General features: G+C 38.4%; 16 non-coding genes across 16 annotated transcripts; all 16 read right to left on the bottom strand.

Moving 5' to 3' along the window:
• Positions 1-410: 410 nt before the first annotated feature.
• On the bottom strand, positions 411-529 carry LOC113336348. The gene has a single exon (XR_003353724.1). It is a non-coding gene; the product is annotated as a 5S ribosomal RNA (ribosomal RNA).
• Positions 530-974: 445 nt separating this feature from the next.
• On the bottom strand, positions 975-1,093 carry LOC113336484. The gene has a single exon (XR_003353856.1). It is a non-coding gene; the product is annotated as a 5S ribosomal RNA (ribosomal RNA).
• A 444-nt stretch (positions 1,094-1,537) lies between these two features.
• Positions 1,538-1,656, bottom strand: LOC113336349. Its single transcript, XR_003353725.1, has one exon. It is a non-coding gene; the product is annotated as a 5S ribosomal RNA (ribosomal RNA).
• Positions 1,657-2,102: 446 nt separating this feature from the next.
• Positions 2,103-2,221, bottom strand: LOC113336507. Its single transcript, XR_003353881.1, has one exon. It is a non-coding gene; the product is annotated as a 5S ribosomal RNA (ribosomal RNA).
• Positions 2,222-2,665: 444 nt separating this feature from the next.
• Positions 2,666-2,784, bottom strand: LOC113336439. Its single transcript, XR_003353810.1, has one exon. It is a non-coding gene; the product is annotated as a 5S ribosomal RNA (ribosomal RNA).
• A 370-nt stretch (positions 2,785-3,154) lies between these two features.
• LOC113336424 lies at positions 3,155-3,273 on the bottom strand. Its single transcript, XR_003353796.1, has one exon. It is a non-coding gene; the product is annotated as a 5S ribosomal RNA (ribosomal RNA).
• A 371-nt stretch (positions 3,274-3,644) lies between these two features.
• On the bottom strand, positions 3,645-3,763 carry LOC113336451. Its single transcript, XR_003353822.1, has one exon. It is a non-coding gene; the product is annotated as a 5S ribosomal RNA (ribosomal RNA).
• Positions 3,764-4,133: 370 nt separating this feature from the next.
• Positions 4,134-4,252, bottom strand: LOC113336478. The gene has a single exon (XR_003353849.1). It is a non-coding gene; the product is annotated as a 5S ribosomal RNA (ribosomal RNA).
• Positions 4,253-4,623: 371 nt separating this feature from the next.
• On the bottom strand, positions 4,624-4,742 carry LOC113336483. The gene has a single exon (XR_003353855.1). It is a non-coding gene; the product is annotated as a 5S ribosomal RNA (ribosomal RNA).
• Positions 4,743-5,113: 371 nt separating this feature from the next.
• LOC113336491 lies at positions 5,114-5,232 on the bottom strand. The gene has a single exon (XR_003353864.1). It is a non-coding gene; the product is annotated as a 5S ribosomal RNA (ribosomal RNA).
• A 371-nt stretch (positions 5,233-5,603) lies between these two features.
• On the bottom strand, positions 5,604-5,722 carry LOC113336351. The gene has a single exon (XR_003353726.1). It is a non-coding gene; the product is annotated as a 5S ribosomal RNA (ribosomal RNA).
• A 370-nt stretch (positions 5,723-6,092) lies between these two features.
• Positions 6,093-6,211, bottom strand: LOC113336352. The gene has a single exon (XR_003353727.1). It is a non-coding gene; the product is annotated as a 5S ribosomal RNA (ribosomal RNA).
• A 371-nt stretch (positions 6,212-6,582) lies between these two features.
• LOC113336369 lies at positions 6,583-6,701 on the bottom strand. Its single transcript, XR_003353743.1, has one exon. It is a non-coding gene; the product is annotated as a 5S ribosomal RNA (ribosomal RNA).
• A 371-nt stretch (positions 6,702-7,072) lies between these two features.
• On the bottom strand, positions 7,073-7,191 carry LOC113336354. The gene has a single exon (XR_003353729.1). It is a non-coding gene; the product is annotated as a 5S ribosomal RNA (ribosomal RNA).
• A 370-nt stretch (positions 7,192-7,561) lies between these two features.
• LOC113336355 lies at positions 7,562-7,680 on the bottom strand. Its single transcript, XR_003353730.1, has one exon. It is a non-coding gene; the product is annotated as a 5S ribosomal RNA (ribosomal RNA).
• Positions 7,681-8,051: 371 nt separating this feature from the next.
• Positions 8,052-8,170, bottom strand: LOC113336356. The gene has a single exon (XR_003353731.1). It is a non-coding gene; the product is annotated as a 5S ribosomal RNA (ribosomal RNA).
• Positions 8,171-27,636: the final 19,466 nt, after the last annotated feature.

The following is a 27,636-nucleotide window of genomic DNA, read 5'->3' on the forward strand; positions in this document are numbered from 1 at the left end:
TCCAATGTATTGGCTCGATCCATCTAACGCCCGTTACTTCCTCGTGGCAAGTCCGATCCGGGCAAGTGATGACTCGCTGGAAACCTTATGACGAGGAGAACACTTGACGCGGTTATTTTGAACAACTAATCTCGTTTTAATAGTTTTTTAGTTAAAAAATATTAAAATATCCTAATAAACGCACACGAGATAAAAACATGTATTTTTTAATAGTTTTTTAGTTAAAAAAAATATTAAAATATCCAAACAAACGCACGGTTTTTGAATTTTCACCCAATTAGGGCAGACGCCCTCCCATATATCACGAGATAAAAATTCCATCTTATCTCGTGTAACCCGCTTTCTAACTAGTCACTAGCCTTCATAAGAAAAACCGGCGAAAAAAAAAGTAAAAAAGATAAAAAAAAAAAGGCAATCAACACGAGGACTTCCCAAGAGGTCACCCATCTTAGTACTACTCTCGCCCAAGCACGCTTAACTGCAGAGTTCTGATGGGTTCTGGTGCATTAGTGCTGGTATGATCGATTGCTGAAAGTTTCTCACCAATTTTACTACTTAACACGTCTCCAATGTATTGGCTCGATCCATCTAACGCCCGTTACTTCCTCGTGGCAAGTCCGATCCGGGAAAGTGATGACTCGCTGGAAACCTTATGACGAGGATAACGCTTGACGCGGTTATTTTGAACAACTAATCTCGTTTTAATAGTTTTTTAGTTAAAAAATATTAAAATATCCTAATAAACGCACACGAGATAAAAAAACATGTATTTTTTAATAGTTTTTTAGTTAAAAAAAATATTAAAATATCCAAACAAACGCACGGTTTTTGAATTTTCACCCAATTAGGGCAGACGCCCTCCCATATATCACGAGATAAAAATTCCATCTTATCTCGTGTAACCCGCTTTCTAACTAGTCACTAGCCTTCATAAGAAAAACCGGCGAAAAAAATAAGTAAAAAAGATAAAAAAAGGCAATCAACACGAGGACTTCCCAAGAGGTCACCCATCTTAGTACTACTCTCGCCCAAGCACGCTTAACTGCAGAGTTCTGATAGGTTCTGGTACATTAGTGCTGGTATGATCGATTGCTGAAAGTTTCTCACCAATTTTACTACTTAACACGTCTCCAATGTATTGGCTCGATCCATCTAACGCCCGTTACTTCCTCGTGGCAAGTCCGATCCGGGCAAGTGATGACTCGCTGGAAACCTTATGACGAGGATAACGCTTGACGCGGTTATTTTGAACAACTAATCTCGTTTTAATAGTTTTTTAGTTAAAAAATATTAAAATATCCTAATAAACGCACACGAGATAAAAAAACATGTATTTTTTAATAGTTTTTTAGTTAAAAAAAATATTAAAATATCCAAACAAACGCACGGTTTTTGAATTTTCACCCAATTAGGGCAGACGCCCTCCCATATATCACGAGATAAAAATTCCATCTTATCTCGTGTAACCCGCTTTCTAACTAGTCACTAGCCTTCATAAGAAAAACCGGTGAAAAAAAAAAGTAAAAAAGATAAAAAAGGCAATCAACACGAGGACTTCCCAAGAGGTCACCCATCTTAGTACTACTCTCGCCCAAGCACGCTTAACTGCAGAGTTCTGATGGGTTCTGGTGCATTAGTGCTGGTATGATCGATTGCTAAAAGTTTCTCACCAATTTTACTACTTAACACGTCTCCAATGTATTGGCTCGATCCATCTAACGCCCGTTACTTCCTCGTGGCAAGTCCGATCCGGGCAAGTGATGACTCGCTGGAAACCTTATGACGAGGATAACGCTTGACGCGGTTATTTTGAACAACTAATCTCGTTTTGATAGTTTTTTAGTTAAAAAATATTAAAATATCCTAATAAACGCACACGAGATAAAAAAACATGTATTTTTTAATAGTTTTTTAGTTAAAAAAAATATTAAAATATCCAAACAAACGCACGGTTTTTGAATTTTCACCCAATTAGGGAAGACGCCCTCCCATATATCACGAGATAAAAATTCCATCTTATCTCGTGTAACCCGCTTTCTAACTAGTCACTAGCCTTCATAAGAAAAACCGGCGGAAAAAAAAAGTAAAAAAGATAAAAAAAAGGCAATCAACACGAGGACTTCCCAAGAGGTCACCCATCTTAGTACTACTCTCGCCCAAGCACGCTTAACTGCAGAGTTATGATGGGTTCTGGTGCATTAGTGCTGGTATGATCGATTGCTGAAAGTTTCTCACCAATTTTACTACTTAACACGTCTCCAATGTATTGGCTCGATCCATCTAACGCCCGTTACTTCCTCGTGGCAAGTCCGATCCGGGCAAGTGATGACTCGCTGGAAACCTTATGACGAGGATAACGCTTGACGCGGTTATTTTGAACAACTAATCTCGTTTTAATAGTTTTTTAGTTAAAAAATATTAAAATATCCTAATAAACGCACACGAGATAAAAAAACATGTATTTTTTAATAGTTTTTTAGTTAAAAAAAATATTAAAATATCCAAACAAACGCACGGTTTTTGAATTTTCCCCCAATTAGGGCAGACGCCCTCCCATATATCACGAGATAAAAATTCCATCTTATCTCGTGTAACCCGCTTTCTAACTAGTCACTAGCCTTCATAAGAAAAACCGGCGAAAAAAAAAAGTAAAAAAGATTAAAAAGGCAATCAACACGAGGACTTTCCAAGAGGTCACCCATCTTAGTACTACTCTCGCCCAAGCACGCTTAACTGCAGAGTTCTGATGGGTTCTGGTGCATTAGTGCTGGTATGATCGATTGCTGAAAGTTTCTCACCAATTTTACTACTTAACACGTCTCCAATGTATTGGCTCGATCCATCTAACGACCGTTACTTCCTCGTGGCAAGTCCGATCCGGGCAAGTGATGACTCGCTGGAAACCTTATGACGAGGAGAACGCTTGACGCGGTTATTTTGAACTACTAATCTCGTTTTAATAGTTTTTTAGTTAAAAAATATTAAAATATCCAAATAAATGCACGGTTTTTGGATTTTCACCCAATTAGGGCAGACGCCCTCCCATATATCACGAGATAAAAAATCCATCTTATCTCGTGCAACCCGCTTTCTAACTAGTCACTAGTCTTCATAAGAATAACCGGCGAAAAAAAAAGTAAAAATAAATAAAAAAGGCAATCAACACGAGGACTTCCCAAGAGGTCACCCATCTTAGTACTACTCTCGCCCAAGCACGCTTATCTGCAGAGTTCTGATGGGTTCTGGTGCATTAGTGCTGGTATGATCGATTGCTGAAAGTTTCTCACCAATTTTACTACTTAACACGTCTCCAATGTATTGGCTCGATCCATCTAACGCCCGTTACTTCCTCGTGGAAAGTCCGATCCGGGCAAGTGATGACTCGCTGGAAACCTTATGACGAGGAGAACGCTTGACGCGGTTATTTTGAACTACTAATCTCGTTTTAGTAGTTTTTTAGTTAAAAAATATTAAAATATCCAAATAAATGCACGGTTTTTGGATTTTCACCCAATTAGGGCAGACGCCCTCCCATATATCACGAGATAAAAAATCCATCTTATCTCGTGCAACCCGCTTTCTAACTAGTCACTAGCCTTCATAAGAATAACGGGCGAAAAAAAAAAGTAAAAATATATAAAAAAGGCAATCAACACGAGGACTTCCCAAGAGGTCACCCATCTTAGTACTACTCTCGCCCAAGCACGCTTAACTGCAGAGTTCTGATGGGTTCTGATGCATAAGTGCTGGTATGATCGATTGCTGAAAGTTTGTCACCAATTTTACTACTTAACACGTCTCCAATGTATTGGCTCGATCCATCTAACGCCCGTTACTTCCTCGTGGCAAGTCCGATCCGGGCAAGTGATGACTCGCTGGAAACCTTATGACGAGGAGAACGCTTGACGCGGTTATTTTGAACTACTAATCTCGTTTTAATAGTTTTTTAGTTAAAAAATATTAAAATATCCAAATAAATGCACGGTTTTTGGATTTTCACCCAATTAGGGCAGACGCCCTCCCATATATCACGAGATAAAAAATCCATCTTATCTCGTGCAACCCGCTTTCTAACTAGTCACTAGCCTTCATAAGAATAACCGGCGAAAAAAAAAGTAAAAATAAATAAAAAAGGCAATCAACACGAGGACTTCCCAAGAGGTCACCCATCTTAGAACTACTCTCGCCCAAGCACGCTTAACTGCAGAGTTCTGATGGGTTCTGGTGCATTAGTGCTGGTATGATCAATTGCTGAAAGTTTCTCACCAATTTTACTACTTAACACGTCTCCAATGTATTGGCTCGATCCATCTAACGCCCGTTACTTCCTCGTGGCAAGTCCGATCCGGGCAAGTGATGACTCGCTGGAAACCTTATGACGAGGAGAACGCTTGACGCGGTTATTTTGAACTACTAATCTCGTTTTAATAGTTTTTTAGTTAAAAAATATTAAAATATCCAAATAAATGCACGGTTTTTGGATTTTCACCCAATTAGGGCAGACGCCCTCCCATATATCACGAGATAAAAAATCCATCTTATCTCGTGCAACCCGCTTTCTAACTAGTCACTAGCCTTCATAAGAATAACCGGCGAAAAAAAAAGTAAAAATATATAAAAAAAGGCAATCAACACGAGGACTTCCCAAGAGGTCACCCATCTTAGTACTACTCTCTCCCAAGCACGCTTAACTGCAGAGTTCTGATGGGTTCTGGTGCATTAGTGCTGGTATGATCGATTGCTGAAAGTTTCTCACCAATTTTACTACTTAACACGTCTCCAATGTATTGGCTCGATCCATCTAACGCCCGTTACTTCCTCGTGGCAAGTCCGATCCGGGCAAGTGATGACTCGCTGGAAACCTTATGACGAGGAGAACGCTTGACGCGGTTATTTTGAACTACTAATCTCGTTTTAATAGTTTTTTAGTTAAAAAATATTAAAATATCCAAATAAATGCACGGTTTTTGGATTTTCACCCAATTAGGGCAGACGCCCTCCCATATATCACGAGATAAAAAAATCCATCTTATCTCGTGCAACCCGCTTTCTAACTAGTCACTAGCCTTCATAAGAATAACCGGCGACAAAAAAAGTAAAAATAAATAAAAAAGGCAATCAACACGAGGACTTCCCAAGATGTCACCCATCTTAGTACTACTCTCGCCCAAGCACGCTTAACTGCAGAGTTCTGATGGGTTCTGGTGCATTAGTGCTGGTATGATCGATTGCTGAAAGTTTCTCACCAATTTTACTACTTAACACGTCTCCAATGTATTGGCTCGATCCATCTAACGCCCGTTACTTCCTCGGGGCAAGTCCGATCCGGGCAAGTGATGACTCGCTGGAAACCTTATGACGAGGAGAACGCTTGACGCGGTTATTTTGAACTACTAATCTCGTTTTAATAGTTTTTTAGTTAAAAAATATTAAAATATCCAAATAAATGCACGGTTTTTGGATTTTCACCCAATTAGGGCAGACGCCCTCCCATATATCACGAGATAAAAAAATCCATCTTATCTCGTGCAACCCGCTTTCTAACTAGTCACTAGCCTTCATAAGAATAACCGGCGACAAAAAAAGTAAAAATAAATAAAAAAGGCAATCAACACGAGGACTTCCCAAGAGGTCACCCATCTTAGTACTACTCTCGCCCAAGCACGCTTAACTGCAGAGTTCTGATGGGTTCTGGTGCATTAGTGCTGGTATGATCGATTGCTGAAAGTTTCTCACCAATTTTACTACTTAACACGTCTCCAATGTATTGGCTCGATCCATCTAACGCCCATTACTTCCTCGTGGCAAGTCCGATCCGGGCAAGTGATGACTCGCTGGAAACCTTATGACGAGGAGAACGCTTGACGCGGTTATTTTGAACTACTAATCTCGTTTTAATAGTTTTTTAGTTAAAAAATATTAAAATATCCAAATAAATGCACGGTTTTTGGATTTTCACCCAATTAGGGCAGACGCCCTCCCATATATCACGAGATAAAAAAATCCATCTTATCTCGTGCAACCCGCTTTCTAACTAGTCACTAGCCTTCATAAGAATAACCGGCGAAAAAAAAGTAAAAATAAATAAAAAAGGCAATCAACACGAGGACTTCCCAAGAGGTCACCCATCTTAGTACTACTCTCGCCCAAGCACGCTTAACTGCAGAGTTCTGATGGGTTCTGGTGCATTAGTGCTGGTATGATCGATTGCTGAAAGTTTCTCACCAATTTTACTACTTAACACGTCTCCAATGTATTGGCTCGATCCATCTAACGCCCGTTACTTCCTCGTGGAAAGTCCGATCCGGGCAAGTGATGACTCGCTGGAAACCTTATGACGAGGAGAACGCTTGACGCGGTTATTTTGAACTACTAATCTCGTTTTAATAGTTTTTTAGTTAAAAAATATTAAAATATCCAAATAAATGCACGGTTTTTGGATTTTCACCCAATTAGGGCAGACGCCCTCCCATATATCACGAGATAAAAAATCCATCTTATCTCGTGCAACCCGCTTTCTAACTAGTCACTAGCCTTCATAAGAATAACCGGCGAAAAAAAAAGTAAAAATAAATAAAAAAATGCAATCAACACGAGGACTTCCCAAGAGGTCACCCATCTTAGTACTACTCTCGCCCAAGCACGCTTAACTGCAGAGTTCTGATGGGTTCTGGTGCATTAGTGCTGGTATGATCGATTGCTGAAAGTTTCTCACCAATTTTACTACTTAACACGTCTCCAATGTATTGGCTCGATCCATATAACGCCCGTTACTTCCTCGTGGCAAGTCCGATTCGGGCAAGTGATGACTCGCTGGAAACCTTATGACGAGGAGAACGCTTGACGCGGTTATTTTGAAGTACTAATCTCGTTTTAATAGTTTTTTAGTTAAAAAATATTAAAATATCCAAATAAATGCACGGTTTTTGGATTTTCACTCAATTAGAGCAGACGCCCTCCCATATATCACGAGATAAAAAAATCCATCTTATCTCGTGCAACCCGCTTTCTAACTAGTCACTAGCCTTCATAAGAATAACCGGCGAAAAAAAAAGTAAAAATAAATAAAAAAGGCAATCAACACGAGGACTTCCCAAGAGGTCACCCATCTTAGTACTACTCTCGCCCAAGCACGCTTAACTGCAGAGTTCTGATGGGTTCTGGTGCATTAGTGCTGGTATGATCGATTGCTGAAAGTTTCTCACTAATTTTACTACTTAACACGTCTCCAATGTATTGGCTCGATCCATCTAACGCCCGTTACATCCTCGTGGCAAGTCCGATCCGGGCAAGTGATGACTCGCTGGAAACCTTATGACGAGGAGAACGCTTGACGCGGTTATTTTGAACTACTAATCTCGTTTTAATAGTTTTTTAGTTAAAAAATATTAAAATATCCAAATAAATGCACGGTTTTTGGATTTTCACCCAATTAGGGCAGACGCCCTCCCATATATCACGAGATAAAAAATCCATCTTATCTCGTGCAACCCGCTTTCTAACTAGTCACTAGCCTTCATAAGAATAACCGGCGAAAAAAAAAGTAAAAATAAATAAAAAAGGCAATCAACACGAGGACTTCCCAAGAGGTCACCCATCTTAGTACTACTCTCGCCCAAGCACGCTTAACTGCAGAGTTCTGATGGGTTCTGGTGCATTAGTGCTGGTATGATCGATTGCTGAAAGTTTCTCACCAATTTTACTACTTAACACGTCTCCAATGTATTGGCTCGATCCATCTAACGCCCGTTACTTCCTCGTGGCAAGTCCGATCCGGCCAAGTGATGACTCGCTGGAAACCTTATGACGAGGAGAACGCTTGACGCGGTTATTTTGAACTACTAATCTCGTTTTAATAGTTTTTTAGTTAAAAAATATTAAAATATCCAAATAAATGCACGGTTTTTGGATTTTCACCCAATTAGGGCAGACGCCCTCCCATATATCACGAGATAAAAAAATCCATCTTATCTCGTGCAACCCGCTTTCTAACTAGTCACTAGCCTTCATAAGAATAACCGGCGAAAAAAAAAGTAAAAATAAATAAAAAAGGCAATCAACACGAGGACTTCCCAAGAGGTCACCCATCTTAGTACTACTCTCGCCCAAGCACGCTTAACTGCAGAGTTCTGATGGGTTCTGGTGCATTAGTGCTGGTATGATCGATTGCTGAAAGTTTCTCACCAATTTTACTACTTAACACGTCTCCAATGTATTGGCTCGATCCATCTAACGCCCGTTACTTCCTCGTGCCAAGTCCGATCCGGGCAAGTGATGACTCGCTGGAAACCTTATGACGAGGAGAACGCTTGACGCGGTTATTTTGAACTACCAATCTCGTTTTAATAGTTTTTTAGTTAAAAAATATTAAAATATCCAAATAAGTGCACGGTTTTTGGATTTTCACCCAATTAGGGCAGACGCCCTCCCATATATCACTGATTAAAGATTTTTCATGGGTTGTAGTAATAAAGGTTCGAACTCTAAGACTTGTGAAGGTAAAGGATTTTTTTAGACTTATAAAAATATATATACAAAATATTAACAATTTTGGGCGAGAGGTAACCAAGACACTAGATTCCACTACTACGCAAGATTGAATGATAAATATTTCAAAACTCTATTCAATTCTTAAGTCCTCTTTTATCTTTAATTCACTATCAATCATACAAATTCTCAAACATTATTTGTAAACCTTAAGCATAGATTATCAAGAGATTAAACCAAGCATAACCTATCAAACTGAATAACAAATAATTAAGACAATCATTCAAACAATTTAAAACTCTGCAAAAGCAGCGATTAGGTGAATTATATAATTAAATGAAATAGTTACCCATTTATGTTGCGTGAATAGCTTCCTCCATTGTCTTGGTTACGAGGGAATTAACTCATCATGTTGGAAAACCTCTCAAAATATTTTATTAAGCTCAATTGATGTTTACAATAAAGAGAAAGATAAGTAAATGTTCTAAAACAGGATTCTGCGACCCACAGAAGGCGTCCAAAATGAACGACAAAGCTGAGGTGCTGTTGTCGCTGAAATGCTACGACCCACACCTACGACCCACGGACGTGAGTCATTTCCACTGTTGATAAACGACTGCTACTGCGAGTCCGTTCTTCGTGTTCTTGGTGTTCTTCATCAGCAGCAGCAGCAGCAGCAGCAGAGTTTGATCAACTCTTGATTTCTGCGTCTGTGGCTCTCCTCTATTCTCCCAACTCTCGACAGCCTCTCTAGTACTCCCAGGGAACATATTTATACACATACAGCTCGTTGAATCTCCCTCAATTACTCCATATAATTCTCTTTAACTCGGCAGTAAAGAAAAATATTCTTGGGAATATTTTCTTTCCATTCTTGCTCTGGTACGCATAGATTTCCATCCTGGTCACTCTATAAGTGCTTAAACACGACCCAAAACGTTTCTAGAGCCCTCATGCATGAGAAGAACACGCTCAAATCTTCTCCAATCCCGTGTCCAACCCGTGTTTCCCTGTTTTGCTTCCGTGAATTGTACAGCTAATTATGGCCAAATTTGATCGAACCAAAAGCCCAAAACGTGTTCCTTATCCTATATCACATCTTCTTACCAAGTTTGAGCCATTGAATCGCACCACAACACCTTCATTTTGTCGATTGAAATTCTGCCAGTTGATGAACCAATTTTCCCGCCAAAAAGTTTATTTGAATTTGAGAAGAAGGTGCCCCTTATCCAGAGTGCTGGGGTGCGAATAGTAATTTGGGTGGAAATAGTAATTTTGGGGTGGAAATGATAATTTTTCTGGGATCCTCCGGTACATTTCTGGGACGTTTCCGGTGCATTTCTGGGGTGCCTTTCAGTGCATTTCTCCGGGGTGTAAAACATTACTTATTGAGCAACTCTTTCTACACAAGGGGTATTTCTCCAAAAACACCTAAACAAACATAAAAACACCACAATAAGCAAAAATGGGTACTAACAAAATACACAAAAGAGATGAAAATAGACACATAAATGCGTCTATCAAGTCTTAGTCTAGATATTTAGGCACCCTGATTCTAGCACAATTCACATAGTGATAAGAAATTTGCACGCGCACGATCTACCAATACATGTATGGCCTCGATCTTCAAGGTGTTTGATAGGAAGTTACGATTGACAATCACTTTAGAATACTGAACGAAACTTGACTAGCTTGTTCTTTGGTTGGTTGGGATAGAAGGTGGAGGTTACATTAAGAAAGACAACCATCGAATTTAACTGGGTGCATCAAAAAGGGCTACCTCTTGCAAAGTGTCATGTAATCTTTTGTTTCTTTTTGTTATGTATCAAAAGTGTTTCCTTGTTCAAAAAAAAAAAAAACAAAAAAAAAACAAAAAAATCAAGTATTTATCAATTCCATCATCTCTTGTTCCAAAAATAAAAAGAGAATAGTCAATGTAAATAAGAGTCATTTTGTTGTTTCATTGTAATAAGCAAGGAGGGTGTATGCCATTGATGTACAACGCGAGTAATTGTGAAATACCTCCAACTCATTCACAATTCTCGTAAAGTCCGGACAGCTAGCTAGATTTCGACCTCAGTTCTTAGCCTGAGAAACTATCTCTTGGTGATTAGTAGTCATAACTTCAAATCTTTCTTTACACATGTGTAGATACACTTTACACTCTTATCACATGTCTTTTTTTTGTTATCAGTGCTAGGATTGTGCCTTTGATAGCTAGATTGACATCTCCATTTTGCTGTGAGCTTAACTGTTTTGCACATGTCACATTTGATGGAATCTGAGCTTATATTTTGACCTAGAACTTTGTAGGTACGTTCTAAGCAAACCTTCACGAGACTTCAACTCGTCCACTAGGGACACTTAGTGGTTTAAAAGGATTAGTGCATACGCTAAATGCATTCGAGAGACCAGCGACAGTGGTATAGGTAGGATTTCCTTAGTTTTGTTTTACTTGAGGACAAGTAAAATTCAGGTTTGGGGGTATTTGATGAGTGCTAAAAAGTGCATATTTCTATATCTTTTTGTTGGCATTTAGCTCATCTTTTGTGCATTAATTCTACATTTTATCCCATATTCTGTATTTTCGTTGTTTTCAAGAATAAATACTTTTCTTAATTAATTTTGCATTTTTAGGTACTAAATAAAGCCTGGTTATCTCACTGAGCGAAAAGAGCAAAGGAACGGCAAAGACTCTCGCTAGGAGGAAGCGAAGAATGATGTTTGCAAGAGCCGGATCAACGAGAAGTGGGCTTGAAGAGGAAGAATTGTTCTTAAAGAAGATATGGGCTTGGCATACCCAAGGCCCAAAACCCTTACCCAAATCCATTTCCTTTATCCATACCCATTTCCATGAGAGCCGTCAGATTGGATCCATCTTGTCATCCAACGGTCGCCTCATCATTGTGCATCAAAATCCGAAGCTCCTGTCAAACACCATAGTACCTAACTCCATTTGAAGCCGTCAATTTTGTTGTATCTCATAATCCAACGGTCGCTACATACCTCTCCATCGTAGCCGTTCGATTCAATCTATATGGGATCATCCAACGCTCTTTACTCGATGTTCATCAAAGTTCGCTATCCCCGCTTCACACCCTAGCAACCGAACACCTACACCCCAAACAAACAGACCCTAATCTCATTATCCATCGAGCTCTCTCCTCCCCAAATCCTCTGCAACAACCATCCCCCAACAGAGCTCTGCAACTCCATCTCCTCACCCTCTGCGCCACCACCACCATGCCTTGCCACTCCGTACGAACCACCATCACCTCCCCTACCTCAAACCCATCTCCCTAGCCTAGTTATTTTCCCCATCTCACAACCACTGAAACCCTAGGTTTTGGGGTGATTAAAATAACTCGAACTAGGGAACAATTAGAGCAGCATAGGCGTCAATTGAAGGCATAGAAGGACCAGAAGAGGCAGAGAAGAAATGGGTCGACCGTTTTGAGTGATTTGTCACATCAAATTAGGTAAATATCTAACCCTAATTTTGAGAATTTGGGGGAAAACATTGTAAACCCTAATTTTGAATTCTGGGTATAATTAGAAGGTGTGGGTGTGTGTTGTAACCATCGCTGGACTAGCCAGTAGACGATTAAAGACATTTTCCATTATAATTTCAATTCCAGTTCTCTTTATCACAGTTGACAGTTGAATGTTATGTGTGTGTTGTTTGAATTATCTTGTATGATGTTTATTGTTGTTCACAAGATTAGCATGAGCTAAGTTGCACTAGCTAAGGCTCAGATGAATCCTAGTGCACTGTTAAATGATGAATTGCTAGGATAGTCGTCTTAATGCTTGTCTTGCTTGAGCAATGGGAAGAAGTCAGTGCTCTGATATGCCTGTGATTGACTGTGTTGTCAAAAGACAGTCAATACTAGGGGCATATCAGTGAGCAAGCTGATTTTCCTCCCATTCTAATGTATGCATAGGATATTCAACTCAACCTAGGATCATATTGTTTGGCTAGGACACAAAGGTGGACTCTAAGCCTTAGCTTAGACCACAATACCTTATTTCAGTCACTTACAATTTCAGTCTTATTTTGCTCCCTGCTCAACTAAATTTCTTAGCTATCTTGTTGTTTATTTCTTGTATTTTGAAGCCTGTTGTGCGTTGAAATCAGTGCACAAACTCACCCCTGCCCTTGGTCCATGCTGTTTTGTCATCTTTGCTTTGTTAACTGTTTTGGTTCTTTGCAATTGCCATATTACTTTGCCTTGCTCACTGCCATAGTGCCTTGTCTCCATTGCTAGCTTAGGAAAATTTCTTGTATGCTCCCACTCCCTGTGGACTAATCCCTTGCTTACTCTTTATACTAAAACTTGACCTTGTATACTTGCAAGTCTTTTGTGTGTCGTTCCCAAGCACATCAATTATTGTTCCAAACATTCTTGTGGGGTAAATCAACGAAAGAGGACGGAGGAAGTAGAGATAAATAGCACGAACGTACCGTAATGCACCATCAGCTGTCCACTTCCAATTTCTCCGGTCTTGTCTTCATTTAAAGTCACATTTTGCAACTTGTGCGATAGATCCCCTGCCTCTGCAATCTCAACATCTGATAATCTCCTTCTCAAGTCCAGATTCCAATTTGAATGCCTTTCCTGATCGCGAAAGTAAAATTGGCTAACAACATTGTTCTTCTTCCGAGAGACATTATAAAGATTGGGAAAAGCTATCTTCAAAGGCATATCACCCAACCACTGGTCTTCCCAAAACCTTGTTTTATTCCCTTTACCCACTGTGAAAATGATTCCTTTATAAAAAACTATCCATTCGGTTTGTGACCCCTCGCCAAATTCCGCTGCCGTACTTCTGCTTTGTGCCTCTGGTTCCTCTTGGTATCTCCACAACCACTTGCACAGCAGAGCATCATTAGTGATGTTCAAATCCCGAATCCCAAGACCTCCCCTCTCTTTGCTTTGACAACATTTGTTCCACACAACCAGTGGGTATTTTCTATTAGAGTCTGTGATATTCCACAACTACCTTCTCATAATCCCATTTAGCTTTTTCGATACTGATTTTGGTATTGAATAAACTGACATCAAGTAAATGGCCAGTGAACTTAACACATTCTGAATTTGTACAAGCCTCCCTCCATAAGTTAAGAACTTCGAGCTCCATCCTTGTAGTCTTTTTTCGGTCCTTTCAATAACAATATCCCATATGAATTTGCTTCTATAAGATCCCCCTGTAGGCATACCAAGGTAGTTAATTGGCAGTTCTTCGATGGAGCAACCCAAGATTAGATTTACTATCTCATTACAAGAAGTGTTCCCAATGCTGATTGCAGAGCTTTTAGATGGGTTGATTTCCAAACCCGAACATAATTGAAACCAAATAAGGGTAGCTCTAATAACTTTTATTTTATCTCACTACACCATTTTCCCCGAATTGCAACTAAATTTTGTAACGGCCCAGCAGCCGTTACAAACTTTTATGTTACAAATGGTCGTTACAACCTAGACGTAACAGGGAGGAGCCTTTACGAAATTTTTTCCAGATTCGTAATAGGGGGAAACTGTTACGAATAGTAACATGCTAATTTTTTACGTGTGTCAGTCACACGCTTGGTGACACTAGAGCCGGTAACAGATATTATTGCGCGTGTGCCATTCAGCCGTGTGCCCCCTTTTTCCACCCAAGTTCACTAAGCTAGAGTATTATTCCTCCCCTGAAGAGATAAGCTCGTGAAGAGATAAGGGTTTCATCGAGTACACTCATTACATTTTTTTCACTTTCTCTTTCTCTCTTCGTTTCTCATCTCGTTGCCTCCGCAGAAGATACCAGAAATTTATCAAAGACATTTTTCGATCTGTTATTTCAATCGTAAGTTTTTTTTATTATTATTCATTCAATCATCATCTATTTTTTCATGGGGGTTTTTAATTTTAGGGTTTTTCCATCTGATAAATCTATTGTGATTTCTATTTCTGATTTCGTTTTAGGTTTATTTTTATCTGATATAAATCTGATACGATTTCTTTCTCTTATTTCAGGGTTTTATCTGTTGAAGAGCTGAAGAACTTTGAAGGTATTTGTTTTATCATATGTTAAATCAAGTTTTAGGATTTGAAGGATATATACTAACTGATATAATCAACTCTTAAGAATTAGGGTGTTTTATTTGTTTGTTTCTATAAACTAGCATGTTTAGATTTTTGATTTGTTGAAGTTACATTGGTGATACAGTAGTTGAATGGTTCTGAAAATGACCTAGTTTTTCCAGTGAAAAGTACTAAATGTCCATCTGTAGAAACTAAACATATACTTGGTTTGTAATGTAAGGATACTGAAGCAACAATTTTTACTTATTCGACGATTTTTCGCTTTATCTGCAAATATACCATCATTCAAAAACTGTGTTGTGAATTTTCAATCATGATGTTTGTTTATTAATTTGAGCAATTATTCCTTGATTTGTTTGTGAGCTTTGGCTGATTTGATAATCTATAAGATGAGCATTTAAATTCCCTGAAATCATATGCTATCCAAGGAATAATTTCTGATGTAAATTCTAAAACAAGGTAAGGTAGGAATTTTGGCACATACATGAAAGTCTATCAAAATCGAGAAGTTCCTATGAAAAGGAAACTATGAGAAGACTTTACGGATAGAGACTAGATGGCATCTGAAGAGACGCAGAACATAAAATTAGGATACAAATTTAGTAGACATAAAATAATTTGCGTAGCAGCATAAACCATTAATTTTACATCAACAAATACAACTACTGTATCATGACCAATATTGCCATACCCTGTTAGTATATATATATATGTTGAACCTGCCTAACTATGCATGCCTTCCATTAATGAAATGGATTTCAAGGTAGTGTGTCTCATGCCAGTACTGGTGCAGAGTGTATAAATCCAGCTCGTTATAGTTGGTAATTTGAACTCTTACTTTTCATATGAAATGGACGAATAGTTTGTTTGCCATTGTTGATGCCTTGTTAGTTGCTTATTTAACCATTTTAAAATATTCAACAAGGTGGTCATAGACTTCTGACCCTTTGTGCTGGGATGAGATGGTATTGCTTTGTTTTATCTTGTTTTGGGGTTAGTGTTAATAATCAATGACATGGGTGTATGCAGCTGCTAACTAATTAGTTTGGTTACTTAAATTAATAATAGTGTTGTGTGGTGGTCAGTAATGTTTATTAAGGTCAGATGATAGTGGATAAAGGATGCATGTTTAGGACCAAGGTTTTACATCCTTACTTCCTCTTTATGTTTATCATTGTGTGACTTGCCAAGAATGAGGTCCACCAACAATTTAACTCCAAGAACTTGTGTGAGGTGGACGGTTATCAGAAAATGTAATGTATATGCTAGATATCTAAAGTTCCTCATGGTTCAATAGTGTATATAAGCATGCAAAAATATCTTGGTTCAACTAAACAGTTATTGTTGTTTCTACTGTTCTTGAATACCTATTTTACTACATAATCCTATTATTATTGGTACCATTTTAAGTTATTGAGATTCCGGTAGGCTCATCTCTTGCAAGTGGTCCTCAAAGTAATACATCTATTTTAAACATTGTCATTTGCATATCGTGTTTTGGTATGCCACACAACCCAGTTTATGAACTGAAATTTATTTGCTACTTCTGGGGGATTGAAAGTTTTCCATGTGGTTTTCATAAATCTTAATACGGTATAGTTATTAGTTTATATGATGATGATACTAATTCGGCGGAATAAGCAGAGATACTTTTGTTACTTGTTTCATCCAATTGACTTATCCATCTCACCTATATATAATTTTTTCGTGTCTAAGAGTCAAGCAGGATGAGGGTTTGGAATCATCATCCATTTTTTTGCATACTACATGGACGCAGTTGCTTTTCCTGAATTTGACCTGTTAAGATCAATAGATATTTGTATTGAATTACACCCCCTATAAAATAATAATGATAATCTTAGCACCTGACCAATTTTTGTTACTGTGATATTTGTAGTCATACAATTTGACTTGTTAGAATGGTGTATTTGGACATTATAGCATATATTTGTTAGGATTGCAGTAATCCCGATTTATGAACTAAATTTGAATTCATTTTTTAGTTGTTGATATATATAATTAAATTACATTCCAGAACTAATTGTTAGGTGCAAAAGTATATATAATTAACTTATTTGAATAAGATTTACTTTTTTCGGTGCATTTTGGGTGCAAAAGTATTTTGATAAATGTGAATCTGATATTCTGATTTCATGTTAGGGTTTGAAAGACTGAAGAACTTTGAAAAACTCCAAAGAGCTGAAGTTGAAGGTATAAGAATTGATTTGTTTAATTTCAATTAGTATGAATTGATTTTTTTTTACTTTTATTGTTAGGTTTTCAATTAGTATGAATTGATTTGTTTAATTTCAGTTTTAGGGTTTCAATTAGTATGAATTAATTTTTTTCTTTATAGCATGTTAAGATTATGGTGTTTTATGTAAACTAGCATGTGAAATTATTCGGCCAGGGCTTCGACAACCCTATCACTAGGACTACGTACATTATTTGAACATAATCGTCTGTTTTTGTCCATCTGTAGAAATATATTCACCTTCAAATATAACATCATTAAAAAATTGTGATGTGAGTCAGTTAATTGAGACAATGTTACAAAACTTGCATACCATATGTATGAACTCTGTTTTCTATGAACTACTTGTAGCTCATCCTCTCCTCGTTGAGAGGATGTTTCTGTCGTTTTCATGAGGGCTTCGGCGAACCCACCACTAGGAATAAGTACTTGGTTTGATCCTATAAAGTCTATTTTGAAGGGTAATATGTCATCTGATGAGAACAAGAAATGGATGAAGTGTGACCGTAAGTCTGGTGAATACATACAAGGTGTGAGGTCATTTATACAGTTTTCCAAGAATAATGGTGGTGGGAGGGTTTTATTTTCATGTCCTTGTCGAAATTGTATGAATGGAAAAGGTTCAGTTTCACTTAGTGAGATATCATTGCATTTGCTCAAATATGGTATTTGTTTGACGTATACAACATGGCGTCATCATGGTGAAAGTTCGGTAGAAGCACGATCATGACATAGGGATAACACTGCAGCAGGTATGGATGGGAATGTTACAGTAGGTTTGGATGTGGATGGGAATGTTACATCTGCTATGGATATGGATGTGAATGTCACAGCAGGAGTTGATGTGGATGAGAATGTTACAGCAGGTGTGGATGTGGATGAGAATGTTACAACAAATGTGGATGTGGATGAGAATGTTGGGACCAAGGAGTGTTGTAAAAAAAAGTTATCAGCGGCCGAGCGAGCAAGAGTACCATTGTATCCTTCGTGTCCTAAAGGAAAGTCGGCGTTGTATGTAGCGATAATGGTGAACAACATAAAGACTCAGTATGCAATTTCAGATAATGGTATGACTGCAATGTTAGAATTGATGAAAGAGTTGCTTCCCGAAGAAAACACCCTGCCAAGTAAGTTTCCAGATGTCAAGAAGATAATTCAAGAGTTGGGGATGGATTATGTAACCTACGATGCTTGCGTGAATGATTGTATACTCTATTGGAAGGATAAGAGTTCATTGTTGAAGTGTCCTGTATGTCAAGAACCGCCCTGTTATGACTTTCGACAGCTTCACCGGTTCTGAATTTCTGATGAGAGCTAGGTTTTTATGGGCAATTCATGATTTTCCAGCATTAGGGACTCTTTCTGGATGTGTAACTCATGGGTATTTTGCTTGTCCAAGTTGTGGAGAAGAAACAGATGTTGAGTGGCTGCCATATAGTAAGAAGTTGTGTTATATGGGACATCGAAGATGGCTGCCAACGAAACACAAGTTTAGAGATGATAAAACAAACTTCAATGGAGGAGTTGAGCATGGTAAAGATACATGGCCACTACCAGGATTGCAAGTTCAAGAGATGGTAGCTAATTTGAAAAGCAAACAGGGTAAAGTAAAACCATCATCAAATAAACGTAAAAGAGGGACTGAAGGGTATTCTGATGAAGAAATTTCCGATCACTCTTTATTTTCTCTAAGGTCTATTCTTTATGATTTGCCGTATTGGGGAGCGAACACAGTTCGTCACTGTATAGATGTGATGCATACCGAGAAGAATATAACTGAGCACATTGTTAATATTGTATTGGGAAATAGTAAGTCAAAAGATGGTCTTAATGCACGTAAAGATATGGAAGCTATGGGGATTAAAAAGCAGTTATGGTTGAAAGAGGATGACTACACGGGCAAGACAACAATAGAAGATGGGTCTTTTGCCTTAACAAAGGATGAAAAAGTTGCTTTATGTACAGTTTTGAAGAATTTAAGGGTGCCTTCAAATTTCTGTTCCAATCTTCGCAACAACGTTGGTATAAATCCACCGGAGTTGAAGAATTTAAAGTCTCATGATTACCATGTTATGATGCAGTCTTTGTTTCCACTGCTTGTTCATATTGCAACTTCATTTCCTGAAGATCTGCGAGTTGCTCTTCTCCGGATTAGTTTATTTTTCAATATCTTATGTGCGAAGGTTATTAACAGAGGGCATCTTTTACAAGCTAAAGCTAGTTTGGTGGAAGCGATGTGTGTTCTAGAAAAATACTTTCCCCCATCCTTTTTTGTCATTAGTATCCACCTGATGATTCATCTGGCAGATGAAGCTTAAATCTACGGTCCGGTCAGATTTAGGTGGATGTACCCCTTTGAGAGGTAAATTTCCCACTTGACTATTTCCCCTGTTTAGCAATTTTGTTTATTGTGCTGTCGTGATTAATTTATTTTATGCTAGAGGATGACTTTATTTCGTGAATATACTATTTGCGAATCCGTGATGTCCTTATTAGAAATTTCTAGTGTTGTAATTATTTAGTGGAACTCAGTTGTTAAATGCATGATTGGACTAACACAGTAGTATAAAAATCCAATGGTAACCATAAAAAGGAGTGGAACTGTTAGTTCTCATTATTGAAAGGTTGTGTCTTTTAACATCTTACTATGTGTGTTATGCTAGTGCTGATATGGAGGGTACAAACCCTTTCTTTATAGATTAAATTGAATTTGAGAATGTTATATGGAATGTCAGGTGCTGAGTGTAAGATACTTTGATTAAGAAAGTTTATATTTGAAGTTTTTTTCTTCTGAAATTTTATGAAGTTGACAACTTAGTATAAGAATCATGCTTGATAAGGCCTTGACAGCTTCTACACTTTACTATTCTTTGTAGGTTAATGAAAGGATTTAAAGGGTTGGTGCGCAATAAAAGGTACATTGAGGGATGCATTGAGAGAGGTTATTCGTTGCGATAAGCTAGCTTATTTCTTATGGATGGCATGTCAGATGATGGTGATGGTACTCATAAACATACTCGACGGGCTTTTTTAGATGATGACTATGAGTTTGCAGATGAGATGCCTCTAAGTACTGGAAAGAGTATGACTTTAACTCAAGTACAATTTGAACAATGCCGCAGCTGGATCCTATCTAAGTATTTTGAGATAGATGACTAGCGAAGGTAAACATTACTGCTTCAATGTGAATTTTAAATTGTTGTGTAGTATGCTAGAGTTATGATATTTATTTGTTCTTTGAAGTATCAATGTCTATGTATTTGGTTTTATTTGAGATAGAAGTTTCATTGATGCATTAAGATGTTTTCATTATTTGATACTATTTTTATGTGGTTGGAGGAAGTATTATTCCTATGTTAGCGGCGACATGTCTAATGGTCAGCAGACCTCAAAGAGTTTTCATGTATGGTTGCGCGACGAGGTAACATGATATCTTAAATCTTTCATCCCAACTTGTTATGTTTTTGGTTGTGATACTAACTCCAACATGCACTTTTATAGTTGATAGAAGCCAAAGAGACTGATTCAACACTTTGGAGACTCGTGCAAGGACCCCTCTTCAAGGCACGATCCTACAGGAAATACCAAGTTAATGGCTTTACTTTTAGCACACTAGGTTGTGAGGCGAAGAATGTATCCCAAAACAGTGGTGTATCAATGAAATCTTTTACAAGACTGAAAGCGAAGTCGGCCGAGGAAGCCGAAATAACTTATTATGGAGTTATTAAATAGATTATCGTCTTCAATTACATGGAGTTTGAAGAAACTGTTTTCTGTTGTGATTGGGTTAGTGTTGGAGATAAAAATGCGTGCAAGGTTGATGCAGTTTCAAAGGTTATAAAAGTCAACTTATCCAAGATGAAAAACAAAGTTAGAGTGTACGATGAGCCGTTTATTCTTTCATCTGAAGCGACTCAAGTGTTCTACTCGAAGGATCTTACAGATGAGGGATGGTCCGTGGTGTTGCACTCACATCAGGGGTTAACTTGTTCAGTAGATAAATTTGAAGTTCCTAAAGCTTATCAATCAGTTCTTACTGACAATGAGAATTTCAAAAAGTTTCTTTCAATTGGTTCTATTTGAAATGAAACTGATGCCACCTTTGCAATGTGTTGCGCTTCACGAATATCTATAAAAAGAACGAATACCTTTGTTTTGCTCTTGTTTTGCTTTTGTTTTCTTTTATTTGATCGCTTATTATTTGATTGTGTTATTTGTTTTATTCGCTTGTTCTGTGATCTTTTCTCTTGTGCAATATTTTCTTTCATGATGTTTGTTTTTTTTCCAGGATATGATAGCAGTAGTCGTCAATGAGTATGGACAACCAGTTTCCAGGAACTGCACGACAGTTGGTCACCGGAAGGGCTCATTGGTTCGTACACATGTGCCTGTTTCATACAAAAACTGGAAGCTTGTGCCTCAGAAGCATAAGGATGATGTTTGGAATACCCTTAAGGTACAAAACTTACCTTAATGAGGGTTGTATCCTCAGTTGTTGTTCACTCCTTTAACTTCTTTTATAGTGGTTGTATCCTCAGTAATCCATTAATGAGATCTGACTTTACAGGACGAATTTAATATCCCTGAAACATCGAATGATATTGTTCAGAAGTCCATGGCTGGTCCATGGAGGAGATTTAAAACTGAGTTACGTACCGATCATTATGATTTGTACCCTACTCATGAAGAAAGGATTCTACATGTTCCACCAACTGTAAGAGAAGAGGATTGGATAAAATTTTGTGAGAATGAAAAAGAAGAAAAGGAAACGCAAAGTAGAATTGATCATAAGCGGAAAAGACAACAATATGGCTACACACATTGTTCCGGTCGCAAACCTCATTGTTTGGTCAGAGCTGAATTGGTACGTAACTTTTCTCGATCTCTTCTACATTCACAATTTTCCCCATCTATGTTGTATTTCAATAATGCCTCAAACTCTGATATATTCACAACTTGTCTCGATCTCTGTAAATGTAGGAGGCCGAGAATCCTGATGTAGAGGTCAGTCCTGAGGATGTGTGGCTTAAAGCTCATACACAAGAGAGTGGTTCAGTCTTACCTAGCGCCCAGCCATATGCTGTGAGTCAGTTCACTTTTCAGTTATTTCAAGTCTTCTCATTGTTTTTAGTTAAACATATTATAATTTTCTCGATTGTTATGCTTGGCACAACAGGATAAGCTGAAGAAGGCGCAAGAAGAGATCAAAGAAAAACTGGATGCAGGTCTTCCAGTAGAGGAACTTTTTGCACTTGTTGCGGCTTTTGGAAAGGATACTAGAGGACGGGCTCGTTCTATTGGTCTTGTATCTCGTACACAAGTCCAACTTTCTCCTCCTACGCGTCACAAGGTCAATGAGTTGAAACAGAAGGAGGCTGGTGTTACTCAAATGGTGGAAGAACTAGGTGGCAAGGTGGGGGTTCTAATCGAAGGACTTGGCAAATTATGCCACATAGTTCAAGATATCCAATCTGCAATGCCAGCATCAGTTGGCTCAAACTTGGCCAGCACCTCAAAAGCTCCATCTCCACAGGGTGTTTCTGCTTCACCTCTATCATCTCCACAGGGTGTTTCTGCTTCACCTCTATCATCTCCACAAGCTGCGACGAGTTCACCAGCTGCATCAGGAGTACATGGCATGCCGCGTTGTTCATTACTGAACTTCGAGGGTCAAGTGGTTGCAACTGGTAACATCTGTAATGGTGGTTTAGGAGAAATAATTCACGGAGATCATGTACCCTTACATCATGCCAAGGTGTGTATCGATACTATTTCCAAGCCAGCTAACTGTGAGTGCCAACATGTATGCAGCGACCTTCAGAGACGTTGGAATTGGAGGATATGTGCTTCATCCAAATATGTGCCTCTCAAGTTACGACACATCATCTCTTTCTTTTTGATGTGTCAACCTTTTTGAGCATCGCGTAGTATCTTCATCAACTCATATGGTTCTTTTTGGTCTTTTTATGCAGTTCAAACTTTTTTACGTATGCTCTTATGCAGTGGTGCATAACAATTTTTAGTCTTATTTCCCCCTTTTTTTTCCAGTTCACACTTTTGTATGTATGCTGACTGATACGCATACTCTTATGCAGTTGTGCATAAGAATATATTTACTTGAAGCAACTTCTGCAGTGCTGCATAACAAGTATTTAGGCTTATTTTCCCTTTTTTTTTGCAGTTCACACTTTTGTATGTATGCTGACTCATACGCATACTCTTATGCAGCTTTGCATAAGAATAGCTTTACTTGAAGCAACTTTTTTTGTCCGATGTAACTTTTTCCTGAATTATGTGAACATAAACCGGCTTATGAATGGATATGCACTTTCAGTTCATCATTTATCTGTATATGTGTTGGTGGATTTTGTTCTGTTATATGTGAATGCACAGGGGACTTCTCGCAAGGCTAGCTGAAGCAGCAGTAGCCAGCCGTGGAAATATCAATCCCTGGTAAGTACTTCACTTGGTTATATTTGTACTATAAAGTTTAAGAGGCGTGGTTTCTGACCTTCAATTTAAACTTGCGAGGTATTATGCTGGTGGGAAGTGAACTACAGCTGGATTGGCATCAACTTGTGTACCTGCTAGAATACCGGGTAAGTACTTAACTTGTATATTTCTAGATTCCATGTTTCTTACGGGACTTTTGTTTGTTGCGCGTGCGAGAAAGCTTATGGACTTTGGTTTGTTTCAGGACCAATTACAATGATGTCCTGGATCAGTGGTTGCAGTTCCAGTTGAAGCTCTTGATGACTAAATCATGGGCTTGTTCTTATTACAAAACCACAGTAAGTATTTCTCATTGTTCTTCTCCCCAATTTATAATTCTTTGAAGTTTTGACTGCTTTTAACATAGGTTGGTATATATGCTTAGGAAGTTTAAACTTAGCAGATACTTTTCATCTATAACTTTATGCATGGATTTCGAACTTGAAGTCTTAAAATTTGCAGCTTCAAGTTGGTTTAGCAGCTCTAGCTGTGAACATAGAAAATTTGCAGTAAATTTCTATGTACAGTCTAAGTTATATAAATTTGTGAATATAGGAATTTCTATGAACTGATACTTATGGGAATTTGTATACATTCCCCTACTATTTGATACTTAGAAGAATTTAAGTTCTATTTTGTATGAATCCTTTGTATGAATCCATTTGAATGTGATAAGAATTGATTGAATGAACATGAATTTGATTGAAAAAAAATATTGTTGATTGTGAAGGATAAATGAAAGGTGTATGCAGGTGGTTTTGAATTCCGGCGTATTCCGGCCGAGAATGAGCTGCCGGTCAACCTTGACCTAGTCAAAATTGGTCATTGCTGACTGATTTTGACCAGGGCAAGGTTGACCAGCAGTAATTTTTTTACTGTTGCAAAAAATTCGTAACGGCTTCAGCTTGTTACAACGTTATGTTACTAAATAAATTTGTAACGGCTCTCGCATGTTACGACAGTGCCACGTAGTAACGGCTCTTCGCTGTTACCCCTTATCGTAACGGTCTGGAACAGTTACAACCCCGATTCGTAACGCTTGATAACCGTTTCGAATCGGAAAAAATGGTGTAGTGTCTGGAGAGTCGTTTGAGAAGAACAGGGTGTCGTCGTCGAAGAGAAGATGGGTCACCTGCTTTCCATATTGATTAACCTTGAAACCTTCATACATACCATTTTGCTCTAACTTATCTATCATCCGACACAGTCTTTCCATTACCATTGTAAACAGAAATGGAGACAAAGGGTAGCCTTGTCGTAACCCTCTTGTAGATTTAAACATACTGTCCGGACTACCGTTGAGTAATATTGCGAAGTGTGGAGTTGAAACACATGTATGAATCCACCTCCTCCATTTGATACCAAACCCCATTTTCTGCATCACACGGTCTAAGAACACCCAGTTAACCTTGTTGTATGCTTTTTCCACATCCAACTTAAATAACCAGCCTGGTTTATCTTCTTTTGTTCTCGAATCAGTGCACTCATTCGCCATGAGAATGTTGTCTACAATCTGTCTGTTAGCCACAAATGCCGCTTGCGAATCCGAAATAAGCTTTGGGGGGACTCTTTTCAATCTGTTAGACAACACGTGGGTAATGATTTTATAGGAAATTTTTATGAGGCTTATGGGCCTAAAATCTTTCACATCCTCCACACTGTCTTTTTTCGGAATAAGTGCAACGAAAGTGTTATTGGCTCTCCAGTCTATGAAATTTCTCTCATCGAAATTTTTTACCATTGCGGTATAATCTTCTTTAATTGTCTGCCAAAAATGAATGTAGAACTCAACTGGGAATCCCTCTGGCCCAGGAGACCGGTTGGAGTCCATCTACTTTAGTGCAATCTTAATCTCGACTTCAGTAATAGGTCCTTCCATCATGGCACTTTCTTCCCCATCTAGTGTTGTGAACTCCAAATTCTCCATAAAAGGTCTATTAACATTGTATTCTTTATATAAATCTGAGTAGAATTGTTGTAGATGAGAGAATATTTCTGTTTTATTTTCCGTGAGATCCCCGTTGATTCTCAGACATCCAATGTTGTTCTTCCTTATTCTTCCATTTGCAAACAAATGAAAAAAGGTAGTGTTTCTATCTCCCTCCTCAATCCAGTAGTCCTTCATTTTGCTCTTCATCCTCTTGTCTTCTAAGTTTGCCCATCTGATGCAGTCCCTTTTCTTGTTGATCCTTAGGATTCTATCTTCCTCTGTTGCAACCCCTTGCTCTTCTATTGCGTCAAGATTTTTGATGTCGATGAGGAGATTATCCATCGTCTTGCTCACTTTTCCAAATGTCTCAATGTTCCAGACGGACAAGTAATCCATGAGCCCTTTCAACTTCTTACAGAAAACAAACCCCGGATTTCTTGTAAAGTGTAAACTATCCCACCATTCCTGTACCAATTTTTTAATATCATCGTGTTCCAACCACATTGTCTCAAATTTCCGAGGTCTAGGACCTGTGTCAGTAAAATCTGTGGAGAGCATAATCGGAATGTGGTCTTAGACAGGTCTAGGTTTGGTGGTTTGCAAAGATCCCGGATAAAACTCATACCACTTTTGATTCATTAAAAACCTATATATTCTAGTGCACACTGGATTTTCTTGGAAATTTGATCATGTGTATTTTGCACCACTTAAAGGAATATCAACAAGATCAAAGTTAGATTTAAACCTGTTGAAGTCACGCATAGCTCTGGTGATGATACCATCCCTATTCTTGTCTTCGAGAGCAGATGTCACATTCCAATCCCCCCTATACAGCCTGGCACATCCCAAATACCTAGCACTTCACCAAGTTCACACCACAATACTCTTCGATCCTTTCTATCGTTCGGAGCATATACTGACGAGATAAAGTTAACAGAATGATTCGATAGATTTTTGAACAGACAAGAAAGAGAATGGATTCCTACCAAAGTGTCCAAAAGCTCAAACTTATCTCCGTCCCACATAATGCAAATGCCTCCCTTAGTACCTATGGAAGGAAGAAAGCAATGTTGAATCCCGGTTTGCTCCATACTCCCCTCCTAATATGATGAGTAAAATCTTCCAATTTGGTCTATTGAAGAAGAACAAAATCAGGTTTCCACTTCTTCAAAACAGGATTTATGGAAACCCTCTTGTGATCATTTCCTAAACCCTTTATATTCCAAGATATGATTTTGTTCGTCATTTGAACTTACTTGTGTTTGCTTGGTTCCTTCTTTCCTCCTTTGTCGATGATGGGACTGAACTAATCATGCTGCAATTGAGTCTTCTTCGTTCCCTTTCAGACCTGTTCGAGCCCTCTTCTATACCTCCCATCGGATCGTTTTCCATCTCATCTTCATCTTCCGTGTGTTCGCTAGTGTCATCATCCTCTTCAGTGTAAAAATACTCCTGCTCACTTTCTTCACCTTGTTGAATCATCAGTTGAACCCCTTCCAAGGAATCATCAGTTATTCCTACATTAGTTGAGGAATTTTCTTTGCCTTTATGCATCTTATGAGGCTGATTTAAAAAGCTTTTTAGGGACTGCATAACGCTCTCGTGGATCTCAACTTCTTGCTCTATCAAAGGAAGACCCATGAGACTTCCCACTGCTCGGACTGACTTAAAAAGATTGGCCTTTTCACGTTCCAATAGCATTTCCCTGTCGGTAATACAATGTTCCCCTGCTTTACTGCCATCCTCATGATCCACATCGAAAAATTCTTCTTCTTCCCCGCCGTCTTCGTTATTAGAGAGATGTTCTTCATTAGGCGAGTAATGAGAGGATGAGGAATCCAATTGGGCAATGGGCACAACATGAATGCAAACAAACGAGTTTTCAAAGTCTTGTGTCGTGCTAATCACCAATGCCGACTGATGTATATCCTCACACTCTTTGAATTCTTCATCAATCTTTGTGGAATATTGACGAACAGCTTGTGTACCAGAAGTTGATGAAACAGGATTCGACTGAACTTGTGGCAATAGATTCGAAGATTTCTAATTATTATTAACCTGTCTCAACACCAATGGGTTATCCTCACAATCCTGAAAAATCTCACTATCATCACGATGTTCATTAGGAGTATAAGCTGGACCTGGCAGCACAAATCTTGTTTCACTAGTGTGGGAATTTTCTGGCATAGCTAAATTCCTACTAGAGCACTCACCTCCCGGAAAGATTTCCTCGACCTGAACCTCCTCAGCAATTGGTTCGTTGATAAATGGGAACATTAACGGATCAACTTGTTTTAACTTTTGTTGAGCTTCGGTCGTTTTGAGGAACTGGGTGTTCTTTTCAACATGTTGGGATTCACTAATCAGTGACCCCGAAAATTTTGGGT

Source organism: Papaver somniferum, unplaced genomic scaffold (assembly GCF_003573695.1).
Source record: "Papaver somniferum cultivar HN1 unplaced genomic scaffold, ASM357369v1 unplaced-scaffold_152, whole genome shotgun sequence".
In the NCBI taxonomy this organism is placed as follows: Eukaryota; Viridiplantae; Streptophyta; class Magnoliopsida; order Ranunculales; family Papaveraceae; genus Papaver; species Papaver somniferum.